Below are 24560 nucleotides of genomic sequence, written 5' to 3' on the forward strand. Positions count from 1 at the left end.
CAGAGGAGAGAAGCTAACTTGCTCCCTCATGGGAGAAGAGGTTTAGCAGGTGGAATCCATTCCTTCAGCAGCTGCCTGCTCTGTAGTAGCCCTGAGAGCCATCCTAGAGTTGCCCTCTTTTGTCTGAAAGCAATGAATTGTCCGGCTTGAGGAAGACACTTGACGTTTCACATGCATTTGCAATAAATATGCCTAAATTGTTCTCATCATACAGATAATAATCAATGATTCTCTTGTGCCTCTCAGAGGAGTGTGGAAATACGCAGTAGTTAGATCTTCCTATTTGTGATGAGATTCTTCCCTGGTGACTGTGTTTTGTTTTTCCTTTTATAATGCCATTTTTTAAAAAAGGGGGAGTTTTTCCAAGTGTTAGTTTAAAATGTCAGGGACTAGAACTTAATATTTTAAAAAATATTTGTTACCCTAGAGTTTGCTCTATATAATGATACTCAGTATCGTTCCCTGAAATAACTAGTTCCTCTTAGATATCATTATGATTATTTTCCTAAGATATGATATATTATTTCTGTACTTCAGAAGGAAATAGACATCAACTTTTCCTATATATTTGCATATATTTCGTTGCAAATGATTATTTCTATTTTGGTTATCCGTCATTTAGGCCAATTTGATAAGACATGGTGTGGACCTGTTAGCACTACAAGAGCATAATCGTGGGACTCTTTCACCTGATTAGTTTAATTGCATCAGAGAAGTATGAATATATAAGTATATCTCAAATATTTATTGAGGTTTGGATGACATACAATACACTGTGTGTATTTAAAGCATATGTTCTAAGAAGCTGTGATATGTGTATGCACCATAGATCCAATACTACAGTCAACATAATAAACATACCCATCTCCTCAAAAAGCTTCCTGGTGCCCCTTTGTAATCCCCTCACCTACCTCTCTCCTGCCTCTCTCTCCACGTCACCCTACCCCATTCCCAGGCAACCACTGATCTCCTGTCACTACAGATTAGTTTTCTTTTTGTATAATTTTATGTGAATGGAATTATATAATGTGTATTCTTTTGTGTCTGTCTCCTTTCCTTCAGCCTAATTATTTCTAGATTTACCCATTTTTTGCATGTACAACTAGTTCCTTCTTTTCTATTGTTGGCCTAATATTCCATGACATTCATGCATCGCTTAACGACAGGGACACGTTCTGAGAAATGTGTCTTTAGGTGATTTTGTCGTTGTGCGAATATGATAGAGTGTACTACACAGACCTAGATGGTATAGCCTACCACACACCTAGGCTGTATGGTATTAATCTTATGGGCCCACTGTCATATATGCGGTCCATCGTTGACTGAAACATCATTATGTGGCGCATGACTGTAAATGGATATACCACGGTTTGTTCTGCCTGTTCACCTGGTTATTGATATTTGTGTTGTTTCCAGTTGGGGGATCTTGTAAATAAAGCTGCTGTGGACATTTGGGTATAAGTCTTTGCTTGAACATATGCTTTCTTTCTCTTGGGTAAATACTTAGGGATGCAATGGCTGGATCATATGACAGTTGTAAGATTAACATTGTAAGAAGCTGGTAAACTGTTTTCCAAAGTGGTTGCACCATTTGTCATTACCACCAGCCGTGTATGAGAGTTTCATCCTCCGCAACCTTGCCACAATTTGGTATGGTCAGTTTTTAAAATTTTGCCCATACTCAGAAGGGTGTAGTGATATCTTGTAGTTTTTGTTTACATTTCCCTAGTGACCTTGAACATTTGAGAAAAGATGTTGAGCATCTTTTCATATGCTTATTTGACATTAGTATATCTTCTTTGGTGGAGTGTCTATTCAAATATTTTCCCATTTATTAATTAGAGTGTCTGTCTTCTTCATATTGACCTTTCTGAGATTTTCTGTATTCTGGATACAAGTCCTTTATCGGAGATATGATTTGCAAATATTTTCTCCCAGTCAGTGGCTTGTTTTTTAGTTCTCTCAACAGTGTCTTTGGAAAAGCAGAAGTTTTTAACTTTGAGGAAGTCCAATATATTGAAATAATGGATTGTGGTTTTAGAGTTACATCTATGAAATCTTCATCTAACCCAAGGTCACAAGGATTTTTTTTTGTGTTTTCTTCTAGAAGTTTTAGGTTTTATAGTTAGGCGTATGGTCTATTTTGAGTTGACTTGTATTTAGTTCGATACAGGGATCAAAATTTATGTTTGTGCATATGGATATCCATTTGTTGCAGCCCCATTTGTTAAAAAGACTATCCTTTTTCCAGGTGGCCCAGTGCCATAGTGGTTAGGTTTACACGCTCCACTTTGGCGGCCTGGGTTGACCAGTTTGGACCCTTGGCGTGGACCTACGCACTGCTCATCAAGCCATGCTGTGGCAGGCATCCCAGATATAAAATAGAGTAAGATGGGCATGGATGTTAGCTCAGGGCCTGTCTTCCTCAGCAAAAAGAGGAGGATTGGTGGGGGATGTTAGCTCAGGGCTAATCTTCCTCAAAAAAAAAGAAAAAGACACTATGCTTTCTCCTTGAATTGCTTTTACAACTTTGACAAAATCAGTTAACCTGAGTTTTGGTGTGAGTCTATTTCTGGACTCTTTATTCTGTTCCGTTGATTTATTTGTCTACCATGATGCCAATACTTCACTGTCCTGATTACTGAAGGTCTTTTTTTTTTTAAAGATTCTTTATTTTTCCTTTTTCCTCCTAAACCCCCCTGGTACATAGTTGTGGATTTTTTGTTGTGGGTCACTCTAGTTGTGACATGTGGGATGCCGCCTCAGCATGGCTTGATGAGTGGTGCCATGTCGAGGCCCAGGATTCGATCCGGCAAAACCCTGGGCTGCCGAAGCAGAGCGCACAAACTTAACCACTCAGCCACGGGGCTGGCCCCTATAATGAGTATTGAAATCAGGTAGTTTTGATCCTCCAACTTTGTTCTTCTTTTTCAAAGTTGTTTTTCATGGTCTAGGTCCTTTGTATTTCAACATGAATTTTAGAATCAGCCTGTCAATTTCTTAAAAAACAAATGTCTGTTAGGATTTTTTTTTTTTTAAAGATTGGCACCTGAGCTAACAACTGTGGCCAATCTTTTTTTTTTTTTTCTTTCTGCTGTATCTACCCAAATCCCCCCTGGTACATAGTTGTATATATTAGTTACAGGTCCTTCTAGTTGTGGCATGTGGGACACTGCCTCAACGTGGCCTGACGAGCGGTGCCATGTCCGCGCCCAGGATCCGAACCAGCGAAACCCTGGGCCACCACAGTGGACTGCGGGAACTTAACCACTTGGCCATGGGGCCGGCCCCTCTGTTAGGATTTTTAAGATTATACGGAGTCTGTAGACCAGTCTGAGGAGAATAGATATCTCTATAATACAGAGTCTTCTGATGCATGAAAATGGTATGTCTCTCTATTTATTTAGATCTTTTTAAAATTTCTGTCAGTAGGGGGCTGGCCCTACTGTTGAGTAGGTCACTTGTTTCTGTTTCATTTAGTCCTTTTTGTGGGGTTTTGTCCTGTTCCATTGCTTAGAAAGTATCCCTTTGTTTCCTCATCATGCCTCTTTCTCTGTGCTTATTTCTATGTGTTAGGTGAGTTGGCTGTGTCTTCTGGTCTTGGAGAAGTGGCCTTATGTATGAGATGCCTTATGAGGCCCAGCAGTGTGCTTCTCTCTTGTCACCAGTCCAGAAGATCCAGGAGTGACCCCTTTGTGGGCTCCTTCTGTCCTTCTGTTGTGGCAGGGTTGCTCCCACTGCAGGAACCCAGGGAGTCTAGTCTTTCCTTCCCTGGCCAGCTGTTTGTAAATCCGGTTTGGGGAGCCTCAGCACCGTTGGCTACAAAGTCTATCAGCACAGTCCTATTGCAGCTTTCCTCTTCATTGGGTTGGTACCCAGTGTAGCTGGTTGCTAGGCTCAGGGGCTCACAGTTGCTATAGGCCTCAGGCCTAGAAGGCTGTTGTCAGTTCTCTTAGGAGTGCAGCTGAGTGGGGCTGGCCCTAGGCAGGGGTGCATTCAATTGTTTCAGGCTTTGGAAGGTGTGGCTGATCCTTTTTATGGCAATTTGTGAAGCACAGGTCTTCTGCTGCTGATAAGCCTCACCCCCCACAGGACCACATACACAGTCAACACAGTCCTGGTCCGTGCACACTTCTCAACCCCCCGGAGCGTACCCTGATGCCACACTGCAGAGGCCCCTACCTCTCCACCAGTGGCCCTTGCAGTTCACCTGGTCCTCACACAGGCCCTGCCCCACAGAGGCAGACACCCTTGCCTGCCTGCAGAGGATCCAGGCAGTCCCTGCAGGCTGAAAAGTAGCCTGAGGGCTTGCTGTTAGGTGGAGCCGATCCCTAGGGTGGGTTGCTTGCCCTGGCTGAACTGGATTAAATCTGTGCTCTAGTGGGCATGGCAGACCCCTGGGCTAACAGGCCAAGGGATGAACCTCAATGGCTCCCACCAGAGTCTGTGTCAGCACGCCTGGACCAATTCAGAACAATGTCCCCCAGCAATGTCTCAGTCTCCAGAGAGGTCCCTCCTCTCACCAAGATGCCCCCAGAACCCACCAGGTGAGTCTCGTTTCAGCAAAGGACTGGCAGCCTTCTCTCTGGTGATTTTAGGTTGCTGCAATGAGTGAGTTTGTGCGTAGGCCGTTTAAGACCCGGGTCTTTTCAGCTTTTCTAGGGGTATCCTCGCTGCAGTTAATAGCCAGCAAAGTCAGACAGTAAGACCTCCGTCTCAGTTGGGCTGAGTCTGAAGGATGCTTATAGCAGTATCAGCCCCCACTCCGGTCCTCACTCCTCCAGGGAGGGCTGCGCACCTTAGGGTGGCTCCCAGCTGGCCATCTGAGAAGCTCTGCTGCTCCCAAAGGTGGCTTTTTTCCTCTCCAGCAGGAATTTCTGCCTCTTCCTCCTTAGTCAGGACTGTCCCTTGTTGTGGGGGTTCTTTTTATCCAGTTTTTAGTTTTCCCTCCAGGGTAATTTTTCCAAAAACACTTGTAACCTGGTTGTGTTCGTGGGAGGAGATGAGTTCAGAGTCTGCTTATGCCGCCATCTTGACAAGATCTCTCGGGAACATCTCCAACAGAGATTTTTGTGGAGATGAAAATATTCTGTGTCTATTTTCCAACACAGGAGCCATTAGCTACCTATTGAATACCTGAAAGCTGGTGAGTGCAAATGGGGAACTGAATTTTGATTTCATTAAATTTAAATAGCCATGTGTGGCTGGTGCGTATGGTCTTGGACACCAGCAGCTCTACACATTTTTCTGCATCTTGCCCTTTTCTTTTCTTTTTTTAAATTGTGTTCATAATAGTTTACATCAATGTGAGATTTCAGTTGTACGTTATTTCTTGACTGTCACCACAGAAGTGCTCCCCTTCATCCCCCGCACCCACCCCCACCCCCCTTCCCCTGGTAACCCCTGAATTGTTTGTTTGCTTTGTCCATGTGCTTGTTTATATTCCACATATGAGTGAAATCATCTGGTGTTTGCACCTTGCCTTTTTCACTTAGCAGTGTATCTTGGCGATTGCTCCATACCAGTATAGAGAGGAAGTCCTCATTGCTTTATTTTTAAAAATTCTTTTGTATTGAGGTAAAACACACATAACATAAAATTTACCATCTTAACCATTTTTAAGTGTATAGTACAATAGTGTTCACTGTGTGCACATTGTTGTGCAACAGATCTCTAGAACTTCCTCATCTTGCAAAACTGAAACTGCGCTCATTGAACAACAGCTTCCCTTTTTCCTCTCCCACAGCCCCTAGAACCACCATTCTACTTTCTGTTTCTATGAATTTGACTACTTTAGACACCTCATATCAGTGGAAGCATGCAGTATTTATGTTTTTGTAACTGGCTTATTTCACTTATGATGTCTTCAAGGTTCATCCATGTTGTAGCATAAGACAGGATATCCTTCTTTTTTAAGGCTGAATAGTATTCCACTGTATGTATATAACACATTTTGTTTATCCACTTGTATGTAGGTGGACAGACAGGTTTCTTCCAGCTCTTGGCTATTGTGAATAGTTTTACTCACCTGGCTGCTTAAATACCTCTTCAAGATCCTGTTTTCCATTCTTTTGTCTATATACCCCGAAGTGGGATTGCCGAATCATGTGTTTTAATTTTTCACTAACTTCCGTACTGTTTTCCATAGCGGCTGCACCATTTTACATTCCTATCAACAGTCCACTAGGGTTCTAATTCCTCCACATTCTCACCAACACTTGTTATTTGTTTTTTTTAAATAAGGTATAATTGACATACAACATTATATTAGTTTCAGGTGTACGACATAATGGTCCGACATTTATATTCATTGCGAAATGATCACTACAATAAGTCTAGTTAACATCTGTCACCATATATAGTTACGGAATTTTTTTCTTCTGATGAGAAGTTAGATTTACTCTCTTAGCAACTATAAATATGTAATGCAGTATTATTAACTATAGTCACCATGGTGTCCATTACGTACATGACTTATTTATTTTTTAACTGTAAGTTTGTACCTTTTGACTCTTTTCACTCCTTTTGCCTACCCCCCGCCCCCAGCATTTGGCAACCACCACTCTGTTCTCTGTATCTGAGCTTGTTTTTTTTCTATTAGATTATACATATAAAGTGAGATCATATGGTATTTATTTTCCTATGTCTGACTTATTTCACTTAGCATAATTCCCTCAAGTTCCCTCAGGATGTGGCAAATGGCAAGATTTCAAATGTTTATGGCTGAAAAGTATTCCATTGTATATGTATATATCACATCTTATTTATCCATTCATCTGTCAATGGACATTTAGGTTGTTTCCATATCTTGGCTATTGTAATATTTGCTGTTTTTTGATAGTGGTCATCCAAACAGGTGTGAGGTGATGTCTTATTGTGGTTTTGATTTGCATTTCCCTGATGATTGGTGATGTGGAACATCTCTTCATATGCCTGTTGGCCATTTGTGTATCTTCTTTGACGAAATGTCTATTGAAGTCCTTTGCCCATTTTTTAATCTGGTTATTTGTTTTTTCATTGTTGTCGGGTTGTAGGAGTTCTTTATATATTTTGGATATTAACCCCTTATCAGACAGATGATTTGCAAATATTTTCTCTTATTCTGTAGGTTGCCTTTTTACTTTGCTGTTTCCTCTGCTGCACAGAAGTTTTTAAGTTTGATGTAGTCTCATTTGTCTATTTTTGCTTTTGTTGCCTGTGCTTTTGATATCATACCCAAGAAATCATTGTCAAATCCAATGTCATGAAGCTTTTCCTCTGTTTCCTTTTAGGAGTTTTATAGTTTCAGGTCTTATGTTTAGGTCTTTAATCCATTTTGAGTTAGTTTTTGTGCATGGTGTAAGGGAGGGGGTCCAGCTTAATTTCTTTTGCATGTATATGTGGAGTTTTCCCAGCACCACTTGTTGAACTGACTATCCTTTCCTATTATGTAACCTTGGCACGCTTGTCGAAGATCATTTGACCATATATGCAAGGGTTTATTTCTAGGCTCACTATTCTGTTCCATTGGTCTATATGTCTGTATTTATGCCAGTGCCATAGTGTTTTGAGTCCCGTAACTTTGTAATATGTTTGAAATCAGGAAGTGTGAGGCCTTCAGTTTTGTTTTTCTTTCTCAACATCGGTGTTCTCAAGTTTGGGGAGTCCTTTGAAATTCCCTATGACTTTTAGGATGTGTTTTTCTCTTTCTGCAAAAAATAGCATTGAGATTTTGATAGGGATTTCATTGATTCTGTAGATTGCTTTGGGAAGTATGGACATTCTAACAAAATTAAGTCTTTCACTCCATGAACACAAGATGTCTTTCTATTTATTTATGTCTTCTTTACTTTCTTTGAGGAAAGTTTTGTAGTTTTCCATATATAAGTCTTTCACCTCCTTGGTTAAGTTTATTCCTAAGTATTTTATTCCTTTTTGATACCGTTTTAAATGAAATTGTTTTCTTAATTTCCTTTTCATATTGTTCATTTTTCTTGTATAAAAATGTGACTTATTTTTGTGGGTTGATTTTGTATCCTGCAACTTTGCTGACTTTGTTTATTTGTTCTAACAGTTTTTTTGTTGGAATCATTAGAGTTTTCTACATGTAAGATCATGTCATCTGTGAGCAGATATAATTTCATTGTTCCTTTCTGCTTTGGATGACCTTTATTTCCTTTTCTTGCCTAATTACTCTGGCTAGGACTTCAAGTACTGTGTTTAATAGAAGTGGTGGCAGTGGGCATCCTTCCTTCACAGGAAAAGCTTCAAGTTTTTCACCATTGAGTATGATGTTAGCTGTGGCCTTTTCATATATGGCCTTTATTGTGTTGAGGTAATTTCCTTCTATTCCTAGTTTGTTGAGAGTTTTTATCATGAAAGGGCTTGGATTTTCTCAGATGTTTTGTGTGCACAATTGAGACAATCACCAGAGTTTTCTTTTTTAATTGAGGTCATGATACTTAACAACATTGTGAAATTTGAGTTGTACCTTCTTATTTGTCAGTCATCTTATAGGTGTGCCCCTTCACCCTTAGTGCCCACCCCTCACCCTCCCAATCCCCCTGGTAACCACTAATCTGTTCTCTTTGTCCATGTGTTTGTTTATCTTCCACATATAAGTGGAGTCATACAGAGTTTGTCTTTCTCTATCTGGCTTATTTCGCTTAACATACTACCCTCAAAGTCCATCCATGTTGTTCTGAATGGGATGATTTTGTCAATTTTTATGGCATTCCGTTGTATATATTCTATTGTATTCCATGGTATATATACCTTATCTTCTTTATCCAGTCATCAGTTGATGGGCACTTAGATGCTTCCGTGTCCTGGCTATTGTGAATAATGCTGCAATGAACATAGGGGTGCATAAGTCTCTCTGAATTGCTGATTTCAAGTTCTTTGGATAGATACCCAGTAGTGGCATGGCTAGGTCAGATGATATTTCTATTTTCAATTTTTTGAGAAATCTCCATACTGTTTTCCATAGTGGCTGCACCAGTTTGCATTCCCACCAGCAATGTATGAGGGTTCCTTTTTCTCTACAACCTCTCTGAGATTTGTTGTTTTTTGTCTTGATTATTATAGCCGTTTTAAGGGGTGTAAGGTGATATCTTAGTGTAGTTTTGAGTTGCATTTCCCTGTTGATCAGTGATAATGAACATCATTTTACGTGCCTATTGGCTGTCTTTATATTTTCTTTGGAGAAATGTCTGTTCACATCCCCTGCCCATTTTTTGCTCAGGTTGTTTGATTTTTTGTTGTTCAGTTGTGTGAGTTCTTTATACATTATGGAGATTAACCCTTTGTCACGTGTATGATTTGCAAATATTTTTTCCCAGTTGGAGGGTTGTCTTTTCGTTTCAATCCTGTTTTCCCTTGCCTTGTAGAAGCTCTTTAGTCTGATGAAGTCCCACTTGTTTATTCTTTCTTTTGTTTCCCTTGTCCAAGAAGACATGATGTCTGAAATGATCCTTTTAAGACTGATGTCACAAAGTGTCTTGCCTATATTTTCTTCTAGAAGTCTTATGATTTCAGGTCTTACCTTAAAATCTTTGATCCATTTTGAGTTCATTTTTGTGAATGCCATAAGAGAATGGTCTACTTTCATCCTTTTACATGTGGCTGTCCAGTTTTCCCAGCACCATTTGTTGAAGAGATTTTCCTTTCTCCATTGTATGTTCTCAGCTCCTTTGTCAAAGAATAGCTGTCTGTAGATGTGTGGTTTTATTTCTGGGCTTTCAATTCTGTTCCATTGATCTGTGTTCCTGTTTTTTCACCCGTGCCATGCTGTTTTGATTACTATAGCTTTGTAGTATATTTTGAAGTTGGGGATTGTGATGTCCCCAGCTTTGTTCTTTTTTCTCAGGATTGCTTTAGCAATTTGGGGTCTTTTGTTGCCCTATATGAATTTTAGGATTCTTTGTTCTATTTCTGTGAAGAATGTCACTGGGATTCTGATTGGGATTGCATTGAATCTGTAGATTGTTTTAGGTAGTATGGACATTTCAACTATGTTTATTCTTCCAATCCATGAGCATGGAATGTGTTCCCATCTCCTTATGTCGTCGTGAGTTTCTTTCAGGAAAGTCTTGTAGTTTTCATTGTATAGGCCTTTCACTTCCTTGGTTAAATTTATTCCAAGATCTTTTATTCTTTTTGTTGTGATTGTGAATGGGATTGTGTTCTTGAGTTCTCTTTCTGTTAGTTCGTTATTACAGTATAGAAATGCAACTGATCTATGCAAGTTGATTTTGTACCCTGCAACTTTGCTGTAATTGTTGATTATTTCTGGTAGATTTCCAATGGATTTTTTAGGGTTTTCTCTATATAAAATCATGTCATCTGCAAACAGCGAGAGTTTCACTTCTTCATTGCCTATTTGGATTCCTTTTATTTCTTTTTCTTGCCTAATTGCCCTGGCCAAAACCTGCAGTACTGTGTTGAATAAGAGTGGTGAGAGTGGGCACCCTTGTCTTGTTCCTGTCCTCAGGGGCATGGCTTTCAGTTTTTCCCCATTGAGTATGATGTTGGCTGTGGGTTTGTCGTATATGGCCTTTATTATGTTGAGGTACTTTCCTTCTACACCCATTTTATTGAGCGTTTTTATGAGAAGTGGGTGTTGGATGTTGTTGAATGCTTTCTCTGAGTCTGTTGACATGATCATGTGGTATTTATTCCTCATTTTGTTAATGTGGTGTATCACATTGATTGACTTGCAGATGTTGAACCATTCCTGTGTCCCTGGTATGAATCCCACTTGATCATGGTGTATGATGTTTTTAATGTATTGCTGTATTCGGTTTGCCAATATTTCGTTGAGAATGTTTGCATCTACGTTCATCAGTGATATTGGCCTGTAATTTCCTTCTTTGTGTTGTCCTTGTCTGGCTTTGGTATCAGGGTGAAGTTGGCCTCATAGAATGTGTTAGGAAGTGATATGTCTTCCTCAATATTTCTGGAATAGTTTGAGAAGGATAGGTATTAAATTTTCTTTGATTGTTTGGTAGAATTTTCCAGAGAAGCAGTTTGGTCCTGGACTTTTATTTTTCGGGAGCTTTTGATTGCTGTTTTAATCTCGTTACTTGTGATTGGTCTACTTAGATTCTCTACTTCTTCTTGATTCAGTTGAGGCAGGTTGTAAGAGTCTAAGAATTTATCCATTTCTTCTAGCTTGTCCAGTTGGTTGGCGTATAGTTTTTCATAGTATTCTCGTATAATCTTTCCTGTTTCTGTGGTATCCATTGTAATTTCTCCTCTTTCATATCTAATTTCATTTATTTGAGTCCTCTCTCTTTTTTTTCTTAGTGACCCTGGCCAAGTGTTTGTCAATTTTGTTAATTTTGTCAAAGAACCAGCTCTTTGTTTCATTGATCCTTTCTACTGTCTCTTTGGTTTCAGTTTCATTTATTTCTGCTCACATTTTTATTATTTCCCTCATTCGGCTTACTTTGGGCTTTATTCGTTCTTCTTTTTCCAATTCTGTTAGGTGTACTTTCAGATTGTTTATTTGAGATTTTTCATGTTTGCTGAGGTGAGCCTGTGTTGTGATGAATTTCCCTCTTAGCTCCACTTTTGCTGCATCTCAAATGAGTTGGTATGTTGTCTCTTCATTTTCATTTGCCTCCAGATAATATCTAATTTCCCCTTTGAGTTCTTCAGTGATCCATTGGTTGTTCAGTAGCATGTTGTTTAATCTCCATATCTTTGCCCCTTTCCCATCTTTTTTCTTGTAATTGTTTTCTAGTTTCATAGCACTTTAGTTGGAAAAGATGCTTTATGTTATTTCAGTCCTCTTAAATTTATTGAGGCTTGCTTTGTTTCCCAGCATATGGTCTATCCTTGAGAATGTTCCACGAGTGCTTGAGAAGAATGCGTATTCTGCTGTGTGGGGATGGAGTGTTCTGTAAATATCTATTAAGTCCATCGGGTCTAGTTTTTCATTTAATTCTACACTGTCCTTGTTGACTTTCTGTCTGGATGATCTATCCATTTGTGTAAGTGGGGTGTTGAGGTCCCCTACTGTTATTGTATTGCTGTTGATATCTCCTTTTAGTTTGGTTAATAGTTGCTTTACATACTTTGGTGCTCCTGTGTTGGGTGCATGTATATTTCTAAGTGTTACGTCTTCTTGGTGGAGTGTCCCTTTTATCCTTATATACTGCCCCTCTTTGTCTCTCTTTACCTGTTTTGTCTTGAAGTCTACTTTCTCTGATATAAGTATGGTGACACCTACTTTCTTTTGTTCACTATTAGCCTGGAGTATTGTCTTCCATCCCTTCACTCTGAGTCTGTGCTTGTCTCTGGCACTGAGGTGTTTTTCCTGGTGGCAGCAAATTGTTGTACCCTGCAACTTTGCTGTAATTGTTGATTATTTCTGGTGGCTTTTTAATCCGTCCTGCCACTCTGTGTCTTTTGATTGGAGAATTCAATCCATTTACATTTAGAGTGATATTGAAATGTGGGGACCTAATGCTGCTATTTTATCACTCATTTTCCAGTTCTCCTGCATTTCCTTTGTTTTTGGTCCCGTGTATTTCACACTACCAATTCAGTTGGATAGTTTACTATGCTGGTTTTCTTAATTTTCTCCTTATTTGTAATTTGTCTCTCTGTTCTAATTATTTGTTTAGTGGTTATCATGTGGTTTGTATAAAACATCTCATAAATGAGATAGTCCATTTTCTGATAGCCTCTTATTTCCTGAGACTAAGCCAGTTCCTTCCTCTTCCTCTTTCCCTTCTAAGTTGTTATTGTCACATCTTTTTTCTTCTTGTGTTGAGAGTTTGTGGTTAAAATGACAAGATTGAAGCATCTTGGCATTGTGGGGATAAATCCCAGTTGATCATGGTATATCTTCTTTTTCAAAATGCTGTTTAATTCGGTTTGTTAGTATTTTGTTGAAGGTTTTTGCATCAATATTAATCACGGATATTGTTTTGTAGTTTTCTTTTCTTGTGTCTTTTGTCTTGTTTTGGTATCAGGGTTATGCTGGCCTCATAAAGTGAGTTTGGAGGTGTTGTCTCCTCTTCAATTTTTTGGAAGAATTTGAAGGGGAATGGTGTTAATTTTTCTTTGAGTCTTTTGTAGAATTGTCCATTGAAGCCATCTGGTCTTGAGCATTTCTTTGTTGGCAGCTTTTTGATTACTTATTCAATCTCCTTACTAGTTATAGGTCTGTTTAGATTTTTTATTTCTTCATTATTCAGTCTTGGTAGTTTGTATGATTCCAGGGATTTGTCCATTTCTTCTAGGTTATCCAATTTTTTGGTGTGTAATTGTTCATAGAAATCTCTTATGATCCTTTTCATTTCTGTGGCATCAGTTGTAATGTCTCCTCTTTCATTTCTGATTTTTGTTTGAGTCTTCTCTCTTTTTTCTTAGTTAATTTAGCTAAGAATTTGTCAACTTTGTTGATTTTCTCAAAACAGAAACTCTTATTATTGTTGATTTTTTTATACTGTTTTTCTATTCTCTCTTTCTTTCTTTCTTCCGGCTTTTTCTCCCCAAGTCCCCCCAGTACATAAATTTGTATATTTTAATTGTGGGTCCTTCTAGTTGTGGCATGTGAGATACCGCCTCAACGTGGCCTGATGAGCAGAGCGATGTCCGCACCCAGGATCCGAACCAGTGAAACCCTGGGCCACCAGAGCGGAGCGCGTGACCTTAACTACTCGGCCATGGGACCAGCCCCCATTCTCTGTTTCTTTGATCTCTGCTCTCTATTTCTTTCCTTCTACTAACTTTGGGTTTAGTTTGTTCTTCTTTTTCTAGTTCCTTGAGGTGTAAAGTTAGGTTGTTGATTAGAGATCTTCTTTTTCGATTTGGACCTTTACTCCTGTGAATGTCCCTCTTAGTATTGCTTTTGCTGCATCCCGTAAATTTTGGTGTGTTTTGTTTTCATTTTCAGTTGTCTCAAAATATCTTCTAATCTCTTTTGTGATTTCTTCTTTGACCCGTTTGTGGTTCAGGAGTAGGTTGTTTCACTTCCATATATTTGTGAATTGTCCAGTTTTCCTTTTGCTATTGATCTCCAGTTTCATTCCATTGTGGTCAAAAAAAATTTCAACCTTCTTAAATTTGTTAAGACTTGTTTTGCGGCCCGACATGTGCTCTGTCTTGGAGAATGTTCCATGTGTGCTTCAGAATGCGCTTTCTATTGTTGTTGGGTGGAGTGTTCTTTTATATGTCTGTTAAGTGCAATTGATCTCTAGTGTTGTTCACATCCTGTGTTTCCTTGTTGATCTTCTGTCTGGACGTTCTATTCATTATTGAAATTGGGATATGAAAATCTCCTAGTATTATTGTGTTACTGTTTATTTCTCCCTCTAATTTTGTCAATGTTTACTCCTATATTTGGGTACTGTGATGTTAGATACATATATATTTATAATTGTTACAACTTCCTTGTGAATTGACCCTTTTATCATTATTATAATATCCTTCTTTGTCTCCTGTGACAATTCTGATCTAAAGTCTATTTTTCTTCATATAAGTATCGTCACCCCTGCTCTCTTTTGGTCACCATTTGCATGGAATATCTTTTTCCGTTCTTTTAATTTTTGCCTATGTGTATCTTTCTTGTCTAAAGTGAGTCTTTTGTAGAGAACATATAGTTGAATCTTACTGATTTTTATCAATTCAGCCACCCTGTGTATTTTGGGGAGTTGAGTCTTTTTACATTTAAAGTAATAGTACTGATAGGGAAGGACTGACTATTGCCACTTTGCTAATTGTTTTCTGTATGTCTTGCATTTATTTTGTCCCTGTTTTCCTCTTTGCTGCCTTCCTTTGTGTTTCATTGATTTTATTATACCGATATGCTTTGATTCTGTTCTCCTTTTCTTTTGTGTATGTTCTAGAGGAATTTTCTTTGTGTTTACTATGGGGATTATATAAATCATCCTGTAGTTATAACAATATAGTTTAACCTGATAAAAACTTACCTTCCATTGCATAGAACAGCTCCAGTCCTTTACATTTTTCCCCCACTTTATGTTATTTATGTCACAAAATACATCTTTTTATATTTTGTAGCCATTAATATAGGTTTATACTTACAGCTATTTTTTATGCTTTTAACCTTTGAATTCTATACCAGAATTAAAAGTGATTTATGTACCACCATAACCGTATTACAGGATTCTTTATTTGTGTGTACATTTACATTCAGCAAAGACCTTTATATTTTTACATGCTTTTGTGATACTGTCTCACATCCTTTCGTTTCAACTTGAAGGACTCCCTTAGCTTTTCTTGTAAGGTAGGTCTGGTTGCAATGAACTACTTCAGCTTTTGTTTGTCTGGGGAGGTCTTTATTACTCCTTCATTTTTGAAGGAAAATTTTGCCAGATAGAGTATTCCTTTTTTTTCTTTCAGCACTTCGAATATATCATCCCACTCCCTTCTGGCCTGTAACGTTTCTTCTGAGAAATCCACTGATAGTCTAATGGGAGCTCCCTGGGACATGATGGTTCACTTTCTCTTGCTGCTTTCAAGATTCTCTCTTTGTCTTGACTTTTGACAGTTTGATTATAATGCCTCTTTGGGTTCATCCTAGTTAGAGTCATTTGAGCTCTTTGAATTTGGACGTGTGTTTGTTCCTCAGATTTGAGGAATTTTTGGCCATTATTTCTTGAAATAAAGTCTCTGCTGCTTTCTCTCTCTCCTCCTTCTTGGAATCCCCTACGGTATGTGTTGGTCTCTTTGTTGGTGTCCTCATGAGTCCCTTAAACTTTCTTCACTTTTCTCCATACGTTTTTCTTTTTCTTCTTCTGACTCGGTAATTTCAAGTGACCTATCTCTGAGCCTGCTGCTTCTTTCTTTTGCTGGATTAAGTCTTCTTTTCCACCTCTCTAATGAATTTTTTAATTCAGTTATTGTATTCTGCAGCTACAGAATTTCTGTTTGGTGCTTTTTTATCTTTTCTATCCCTTTGTTGTTATTCTCATTTTGTTCATGCATCCTTTTCATGAATTTGTTTATTTGTCTATCTGTATTCTCCTGTAACGCATTGAACTTCTTTAAGACAATTATTTTGAATTCTTTGTCAGATAATTCATAAATCCTTATTTCTTTATGACAGGTTTCCTGAGATTCATTTTGTTCCTTTGGTTGGGCCACGTTTCCCTGTTTCTCTATATGTCTTACTACTTTTTGCTGAGATTTATGCATCTGAAAAAGCATCCTCCTCTCCCAGTCTTTCTGGGACTGGTTTTGTACAGGGGAAGATCTTCACAGGGGAAGGTCTAGCCTAGCTAGAGAGTCTGGAACCTCTCAAACCTTTTTTGTGGCTACAACTTCTCTGAGCTTGTTCATGTCATTTCCCAATTAGAGAGATTTGTTGGTCCTTTTTTTTTTTTTTTTCCAGCTCATAATCTCTTCCTCCCTCTGGTGTCTGTCTGTGGTACTGCAGGTTTTCTGGTTCTGCAATAGGCTGCAGAACTGTCATTTGTTCTCAGTGGCCCCCAGGCATCCAAAGTATGTGAGACAGAAACCAGTCCCTTGGGAAGCCCCTGAAAAGGCAGAGCATTGGACTACAAATCACTCTTGTCTTTCTCTCCTGAGAGAGATGCTGGAAGTTGGGTATTTTCTCCCAGTCGTGCTGAGTTCTTCTTGGCTTTGTGCTTGCCTAGGGTACGGCAACTTTTTAACTTGTTTCTGGAATTCTCATAAAGGCTTTCTGGACTGTATGTTGTCTCTGTGGGGGAACAAGGTCTGGAGCTTCCTATTCTGCCATAATTCTCCAACAGGAATCTCTCATGGGTTTTATACTTGCGTAGTACTCTAGGATGTGGAGGTACTATAGGATATTCAACCAGCCCCCTATTGGTGGATGTCTGTCTTGTTTCTTATCTTCCGATGCTATGAATTGATCTGCTAATAATAGCCTTGTGCTTCTGCCTTTTTGTCTTTTTGCATTGTATCTTTGGGATAGATTCTTAGAAGAGAAATTGCTGGTTCCAACAGTAAATACCTGTGTAATTTTACTACATACTATCACATCTCCTCAACAGGAGTTGTATTATTTTACATGGTTGTCAGCCTTTACTACTTCAAATTCTTTTTCATCCATGCGCTTTTTCACCTTTCTTTCCAAGATAACCATGACACTAATATCAGATTTTTGTTATACTCCCCGAGGTCCCTGAGTGTTTATTCTTTTTTTTTTTTTTTTTTTGAGTCTATTTTCTCTCTCTTGCTCAAATTGGGTAATTTCTATTGTTCTATCCTCAAGTTCATTGATTCTTTTCTCTTTCTTCTCCATTCAGTTGTTGAGTCTATCCACTGAATTTTTAAAATTTCAGTTATTGTATATTTTAGATCTAAAATATCCATATTGTTCTTCTGTATATCTTATGTTTCTTCCTGCAAATTTCTATTCTTCAATTTATTTTGAGCACAATTGTAATTACTCAATGAACCATTTTTATGATGACTACTTTAAAATCCTTGTCAGATCCTTCTAACACCTGGGCCATCTTGATATATGTTGATTGTCATTTCTCATGCAAGTTGAGATTTGCATGGTTTTTGAAATGATGAGATGTTTTTAGTTTTGTTTATATGATGTTTAGGATATAGTGCCATTTCTTGCAGAATAAGTTACCTGGGGATGGTGGGAAAGAGAAAACAAATTATCTTCTCTTTATTTGTATTTGATGTGCTTTCTGATCCTTGTTCTTACCTTCTGTTTTGACACTGGAGTAGCAGCCACCCGTTGCTCCCTAGAAAGGAGACAGTACAGAAGAACAGAGTACCAAGATGGGTCTGCTGTACAGCAGACTAAAGTCGGTTGACCTGGGTCCCAAATATCAGATCAGTCCTTGCCTACAGGACCATGGGCTGTCATTTCCCCTGTGCTGGCCTCAGCCCTGACACAGAAAAAGATTCTGTATCCCAATGGGTAGGGACATGGGTTTTGTAGTTAGGTGTGATGTAAGCTTGGGCACATCTAATTGCGGGTTTCATGATCTATAGCAACTCTGAGTCTTCAGATATATGAAATACACGGGTGATGTATCTATGCATGCACAGAGAATATAATGGGAGGAAATGAAGAAATGTGATAGCTTTTTATATTAATGAGTGGTAGGTTTGCTGATTGATTATATATTTATAACTGGACTTCACTGTGTTTCCCAAACTTTCCAAATTAGTATAGATCAATGCTGAAAGCATATAAAGTCACCAAGCAGTGCTTGATATAATATTTCAGACATACTAAAAGTTATAGAAAATTATATAACGGATTTCAATATACTCATATTAAGAAATAAAACAATACACATATAGCTGAATATCATTTGAAGTCTTTTCAGATCACATTAGCCTCCTTCTTGCCTGTGGGCAACCACTAACAAGAACTTGGATTTTTCATTCTTAACGCATTTCTTTATACTTTTAGTACGTATGTATATATTCCATACAAGAAATATGGTATTATTTTGTTGCATGTGTTTGTTTATAGACACCTAGCTATCTCATGGAAAGGAGGACTGAAGAAGCATGAGGAGAACAAATGCGTATGCACATCTCAACAGCTGGCCCTGCCATTTGTGCCTCCTTGCCACGTGGCTTCTCTTTCAGAGCTTCTGAAGGGGACACACCCGTTTTCTCGGTTTACTTGCTATAGGGAGCACGAACAGAAGCAGCAGATACTATTTTCAGTCACTTTTTTGTGCGATGTGTTCAAAGTCTTAGAGTTTCTTAGGTGCCAGCTACTGCAAAGCAACGCCTGAATATATCCTGAATGTGAAACTTCCTCCCCTTTGTGCGGGCCTAATTTTCCGTCTTTCTTGCACACTGTTACTCATCTAGGCCTGATCATCCAGACCCAAATCCGGGCCGTCCTGCGGAGAGAAGACAGTGATTGCAGGGAGTTAGTTTACCCGTGTCCAGACTAATGCCAAATCCCTCAATTTGTTTAGGAATGCGTCTCATTTTGAACTTGAGCTGGTTTGTATTACAAGTTCTGGGCATGTGTGTATTTTCCTTTCCTTTTATTATTTTTAATTGCACGAGGAAGGTACTTCAAAGGGGTTTTATTCTACATGTGTTGATAGCCCGCGGGCGCTGGGCTGAATGTGCCTGTGACTACACGTTTCCCCTGAAGCCCGCTGTTGAAGCGCTCTCCCCTCTGGGAGCGGTGGGGCTGAGCGCTGGGCCATCTCATGCTGCCCCTCCCCCTTTCCTCCCCTGTGGTGGTCACTGCTTGGCTAACCTGGTGGTTAAGCCCATGAGCCTGCTTTCAGGTCAAGGGGCTTTATTTGGAGAGAAGAGAAAGAAGCATGTTGTGAAACTACTTTCATGTCGTGACCTTCATTAAAATCCTGGGATGTAGGCATGTCCTCTGACTGTGAAATGTAAGGCTTCTTGGAGACTCCTGCCTGGCCTTCCCCCGGGCACCTGCAAGGTCCCTGAAGCTGCCAATGGGAACTCTCATGTGGTAGATTCGTAAGTTAATTCTAGGACCACCTTATTACCTAATTCCCTTGACTTAGGGGTGTTTCCGATCTGACGCTGAGCCACTGTCCTACGCAAAGGGCTGGGGATATTTATCCTTATTATTGTTTTCACTTCCGAAACCAAAACACTTGTGTTATAAGTAAGAGTGGAAAATGCAGGAAAGGAAAAAAATCATTAGAAACCTTTAAAATCTATTACTCATGGATAAGCATTGTTACTGTTTGAATATATATTTTTCGGAAATTTTACTATGCAAATATAACTATATGTAAGAATAGAAATGAGGTCATATCCTACTTTCAGGTTTGCAAAATGCTTTTTAATATAAATATTATAAAGGTCAATCTATGCCAATTAATATAAGTCCACATAATAATAAAAATGACAGTATAAAGACCAGTGGTCCATCCTAGTATAATAATCATGATAAGAATGCTTACTATTACTGCTGACTTCCTCAGGGTTCGACAGTGTTGTTAAATGCTAAACCTTTACTTACTCGCTTCATCCTCACCACAGCCCACAAGGAGGATCTGTCTTCGCCCAACTTTAAACGTCAGGGAGCTGAGGCACAGCTAGGGCGGGGCTAGAGAGCCACAGACTGAGATCTGAACAGATTCCCTGTGGCTGCTGGGCCCACATCCAACCAGTGCACACCACTGCTGCTCATCTGATAAGACCCTCGACCTTACTGTTCATCAGGGCACAGCAAGATAAAACTAAGGCCTCATGTTTTTCAATCAGTTAACTCGGCAGACATTTAGACTATTGATTTTAATCAGTGTGGTTTAGAATTTGGGGAAGCGTGTCCTGTTTCACTGTTAAGGGACTCCTCCAACATCCCGCCTCTCTCCCTGTGTCTCGGGGATGCTCCCATTCTAAAGCAAATGGCTTTCCTGTGGTTGAGCCACAAAATGCTTATGTTTCCCAGCCTTTTTAATATTTTGTGTAATTCTGAGAGCAATGGGTGTTTATTATAGTTAGAAATAGATGACATACAAAGGGAAATAAAATAATACCTCAAAGCCCCCCACCCAAAGTAAAGCCCTTCTAATGTTTTCCTGTGCATAATATTCTTCCAGAAGTATTCTTACGCAGGTATTTACATATTTATGCATGTGTGCTTGCATTTATATATTTACATACAAAACACAAGATCTCATCTTACATTTAATTGTAACTCGCCTGTCTCACTGTAGTGGATTGAATGTTCCCCCCAAACTCTACGCCCCTATAGCTTATTTGGAAATAGGGTCTTTGCAGATGCAATTAAGTTAAAGATGTGAAGAAGAGATCATCCTGGAATTTAGGATGGTTCCCAGATCTGATGACTGGTGTCCTTATAAGAGAAAGGAGAGGGAGATTTCACACACACACAGCGAAGAAGATCATGTGGAGACAGAGGCAGAGACTGAGGTTATGCTGCCACAATGCAAAGAAAGCCAGCAGCATCCAGAAGCTGGAAGAGGGAAAGAAAGGTTCTCCTCTCAAGGCTTTGGAGGGATCTTGGCCCTGCCGACACCTGGATTTTAGATTTCCGGTCTCCTCAACTATGAGATCCTGAATTTCTGCTGTTCTAACCATGAAGTTCCCGTTAGTTACGGCAGTCCTAGAAAACTGATACACTCACTAACCACATACCCCAAGTGTCATCGATTGTGAGTAAACATTAGTCTGTATCCTATTTTTTCACGCCTGTAGAGATAGCAATGCCAAGAAAGATGTATAAGAAAAATAACTATGGCTAAATTTTTCTTAGGTGCTAACGATTTTCTCGTATTGATTCATTTAATGCTCACAACACCCCTATGAGGTAGACACTGTTGCTAATTCTCCTTGTCTAGATGAAGCTGAGGGACAGGGCGAATATGGACTTGGCCCAGGACTTCACAGTTAGGGAGCATGCCAGCTTGGGTTTGTACCTGGCACCCCATGCTCCAGAGCCTGGGAAATTGTCAAAGATTTGTTGTTAAGTGACAGAAGCTATGTGCACAAGCATGCATGTTATACGTGATCATTAAAAGCAATACTCATATGTTTAATATATTTATACAAATATCCATAGCTAGTGACAGGAAGGTGACTTGTGACCTCGGTGGGAGCCTGTTCATTGCTGTCATGGAGACAGAATCAATAGTGCAGTGGGATAAGGAGTCAGTGGGAAGTGAAGGATGTTAACGAGGAAGGTGGAAAACTCTGGAACTCTGATATTGAAGGGAAAGAAGGAGAGAGAGAAAGAGGGTGAGCACCTGTGTGAATGGGAAAGAGGGGTCCAAAGAGGGATTTTTGAAATTCTCAGTTTCTTAAATGTGCAAGAGCCATCGCATCTCAGATTTGCCCCTTGAATTTTCCCATATTTCTCTCTTATGTCCTTTGTTGTGTTAATTAGACGCCTCCAGTGGAACAGTGTGGGTTTTGAGCTCCATACATATTTCGCTGTCAGTGAATGGAAGAATGGAGAATTGTGTGTCACAGAATCCTAGTAAGTTTTGGATTTTTGCCTGTCAGGGAGGCAGCAGATGGCTGAAATCCTGGCGTGACGTGGCTGGATCTTGCACGATCTGAGGACCCCTGCACTGATGACTGGGACAGGTCCAGATCTTTCCTATAAATATATTAAGATTCGGATCAGTCCTGAGCAGCAGTTAGGCCAACGCCACCCCTCGCTGCCCTGGCGCCGTCTCTCACCGACCTCAGCAGGTGAGGAACTGGATCAGGGTCTGCGCAGAGGCACGATGTGGGGCAGCTCCTAGGAGCTTCTGAAACATCCAAGAAAGCAGAGGACCTTCTGTCTCCAAAACTTTGAACTGAAGGCGTATCAGAGAGAGATTTGCCTACCTCCTCTAATGTCTGTAGTCTCATTAGGAGAAATGAGAAATGACTCCTCACAGTGCCTGCCTCAGCCCCGAGGCTCAGCCCGCCCCTGCTGCTGTGTCCCGACATTTAAAGGGCCACAGAAGTCCCACCACATGCCGTGTACTCTGGGCAGGGTTTCTCATTTACCCCTCAGGACAGCTCTGTGACTGAGGTGTGAGGTGTCCTACGTCCCATTTCAGAGATGATCAAGCTCTGGCTCAGAGAAATTATGTCCCCTCTCCAGGTACGTGTCAGGATGGAAATGAGGCTCCATCCCTAGCCCTCCCCAGAGGACACAGAGCAGCCTCCCTTTCAGAAATGGGCTTCCAGGGCTGGAGAAACGATCCATCACACTCCCCTGATAATGTGGCCCTGAGGAGTAGTCACTCAGCAACCCCTCTGGTTGATGAAGATGACAGAGGAGATGAAATCCCACCCTTTGCACCAAGAGACAGGTGTCGGGCCACATCTGTCAGCTGACCCCTGAAGCGGAGAGTGGGGCTCAGCAGAAGCTAAGGTGTTGCCGATGGGACATGTGATCTAGGGGGAAGGAAGGTATGTATGGGACAGCTTTGAGAAATTGTACTTGATGTTCCATCTCCTTGAATCCTAAAGCCATTCAAGTTCCCCGTAACTGTGACCAATATTCATACCAGGGTCCCGAGTGGAGGGGAGTTTAGGTCAACCAGGGAAACGCTTTCTGTCGTCTCCAGTCAGCAGCTCACTCTGGAATTACTGAAGTTTTTCCATTTTGTCTTGATGCCTCCGGGGCTCTGGATGCTGTACTCTCCCTATAGAGGCCATTTCATGCTCCCAGGTGTTGTTGAACCTTTAAAAAATTTTTGATCTGTAAAGTTTTTCAGTCACAATACTATTGAAATGGAAAAGGAAATTCTAAATTTAAAAACACAAAGAAGTGTGTAGACTTCAGGGAGAACACGTGCAAGCGACACCACAGATATAGGGTTAGCATCCCCGATTTGTGGAACACCCTTACTGTGAAACAAAGAGATTGGCAAGAGCTTTGAACGAAAGATTTACATACAAATATACAGGAACAATCAACACGTCAGTTACAATATGCCAAAATCACAAGAACTAATATCATGAGATCATTTTCTAATCCTGAAAAATAATACTAAGAGGAAAAGTCAAGATGTAGAATGTTTTATGTAAAATCTCTTGGGAGAGACGCTGTGTGTGTGCAGGTGTCTGTGTTCGTGCACCCCTCCGCCACAGGGACCCATCTGGAGAGGAGGCCCCACTCTATGACAACAGGCCCCTTAGGGTCAGGGGTGGGAGTCGGGGCCGTGAGAGATGCAGGACAACTTCAATTTATAAATACAGTTTCACCTATTGTGTGAAATACTGTACTCAGGACAAATGGTACCTTGGTAACACTGAAAACAGAAAACCCTCGTGAACAGATTGACAAGAGTGCACATATCTTCACTACTTTGTAAAACTGTTCATTGTATTCAATTTCATGGGGAAATGAAGTAGCTAAAAAAACCCAGTTGACTTTGTGTGTGTGTGTGTGTGTGTGTGTGTGTGTCCCCTCTGGCTCTACCACCTCAAGGACACACTCACAGTTGCAGCTTTACCCTCATTCAGACCAGAGCTGGACTTCCAATCTCGCGTTTGGATATCCCCGAAAATGTGCTTTTTATATCCTGGGAAACTGACGGATTGAGAGGGATTGCTCCAGGTGAGAGAAATGCAGACAACGCTGGCTGATCCCATTAAGTCACTCCCAGGCTTTATCCCTCCCTCCCTCTTGCTGAGCCCAGTGGTCTGACTCTCAGAGCTGCAATCCTGCATCTGGCCACCAGGTGACAGCGCATCCATACCCATTTTGCTTTTTCTTTTTTGAGAAAAAGGAGTGCATTCTGCAAAGAATAACACATAGCTTGGACTGGTTGGTTTACTATGATGCCAGTTCTGTTTCAAAAATTCATCTGTATATTGAAGCAGTTCCATCTGCTGTTGACCCCAGATCTACATCGTGTTCGCTGATTTCTCTCTTCCCTCATCAGTGTAGGTTGAGGAGTCCACACTGTAGAGAAAGTCCCTGCCAGAGGAGGCGGATTTCCCTCTCCGTTACCCCACCCCAGTACAGGCTTCCCAGACCTGCTCCCATGCCGCCTGTCATCCCCTGTCCAGGACGCGGCTGCCCAGACCCTGCTGCCATGCCTCAGCCTCTCTGTCACCTTCCGCCTGCCCTGTGCTGCCCTTGTCCCACCAGCCTCTGACTCCCA

The 24560-nt window shown here is 40.3% G+C and overlaps 1 long non-coding RNA gene across 1 annotated transcript; it reads left to right on the top strand.

The window, feature by feature from the left end:
* The first annotated feature begins 12753 nt into the window (after positions 1-12753).
* LOC138921980 (uncharacterized) lies at positions 12754-23807 on the top strand. Its single transcript, XR_011435040.1, has 3 exons — positions 12754-12828; positions 21955-22146; positions 22547-23807. It is a non-coding gene; the product is annotated as an uncharacterized lncRNA (long non-coding RNA).
* Positions 23808-24560: the final 753 nt, after the last annotated feature.

This window comes from Equus caballus, chromosome X (assembly GCF_041296265.1).
Source record: "Equus caballus isolate H_3958 breed thoroughbred chromosome X, TB-T2T, whole genome shotgun sequence".
NCBI lineage: Eukaryota > Metazoa > Chordata > Mammalia > Perissodactyla > Equidae > Equus > Equus caballus.